We start from the raw sequence: 1,623 nt of genomic DNA on the forward strand, positions 1-1,623 counted from the left end.
GTCTGTTTCTCCAACTTTAGTTGAACCGAGTGTGGCTACGCCCGGTCCTTGAGAAGGTTAAAACAGCACCAACTTGACAAACTATCATTGTGGTTTTGATGCGTAGGTAAGAATGGTTCTTGCTAAGCCCGTAGCAGCCACGTAAAACTTGCAACAACGAAGTAGAGGACGTCTAACTTGTTTTTGCAGGGCATGTTGTGATGTGATATGGTCAAGACGTGATGAGATATAAGTTGTTGTATAAGATGATCATGTTTTGTTGAAGTTATCAACAACTGGCAGAAGCCTTATGGTTGTCTCTTTATTGCATAAGATGCAAGCACCAAATAATTGCTTTACTTTATCGCTATGCGATAGCAATAGTTGGCGAGACGACCATGTGACGACACATTGATATAGATCAAGATGATGGAGATCATGGTGTCATGCCGGTGACGATGGAGATAATGACATTACTTTGGAGATGGAGATCAAAGGCACAAGATGATCATGGCCATATCATGTCACATATTATGATTGCATATGATGTTTATCTTTTATGCATCTTATTTTGCTTAGTTCGATGGTAGCTTTATAAGATGATCCCTTACTAAAATTTCAAGGTATAAGTGTTCTCCCTGAGTATGCACCATTGCCAAAGTTCGTCGTGCCCAGACACCACGTGATGATCGGGTGTGATAAGCTCTACGTCCATCTACAACGGGTGCAAGCCAGTTTTGCACACGCAAAATACTCAGGTTAAACTTGATGAGCCTAGCATATGCAGATATGGCCTCGGAACACTGAGACCGAAAGGTCGAGCGTGAATCATATAGTAGATATGATCAACATAGTGATGTTCACCATTGAAAACTACTCCATTTCACGTGATGATCGGTTATGGTTTAGTTGATTTGGATCACATGATCACTTAGAAGATTAGAGGGATGTCTTTCTAAGTGGGAGTTCTTAAGTAATATGATGAATTGAACTTAAATTTATCATGAACTAAGTCCTGGTTGTATTAGCATATCTATGTTGTAGATCAATAGCTCGTGTTTAGCTCCCCTATTTTATTTTTGATATGTTCCTAGAGAAAATTAAGTTGAAAGATGTTAGTAGCAATGATGCGGATTGGATCCGTGATCTGAGGATTATCCTCATTGCTGCACAGAAGAATTATGTCCTTAATGCACCGCTAGGTGACAGACCTATTGCAGGAGCAGATGCAGACGTTATGAACGTTTGGCTATCTTAATATGATGACTACTTGATAGTTTAGTGCACCATGCTTAACGGCTTAGAATCAGGGCTTCAGAGACGTTTTGAACGCCGTGTAAGATGTTCCAAGAGTTGAAATTGGTATTTCATACTCATGCCCGTGTCGAGAGGTATGAGACCTCTGACAGTACTTTGCCTACAAGATGGAGGAGAATAGCTCAACCAGTGAGCATGTGCTCAGATTGTCTGAGTACTACGATTGCTTGAATCAAGTGGGAGTTAATCTTCCAGATAAGAGAGTAATTGACAAAGTTCTCTAGTCACTATCACCGAGTTACTAGAACTTAGTGATGAACTATAATATGCAAGGGATGACAAAAGTAATTCCCAAGCTCTTCGTGATGCTGAAATCGACGAAGGTAG

The sequence above is a fragment of the Triticum urartu genome, chromosome 3 (assembly GCF_003073215.2).
Source record: "Triticum urartu cultivar G1812 chromosome 3, Tu2.1, whole genome shotgun sequence".
NCBI classification, from domain to species: domain Eukaryota; kingdom Viridiplantae; phylum Streptophyta; class Magnoliopsida; order Poales; family Poaceae; genus Triticum; species Triticum urartu.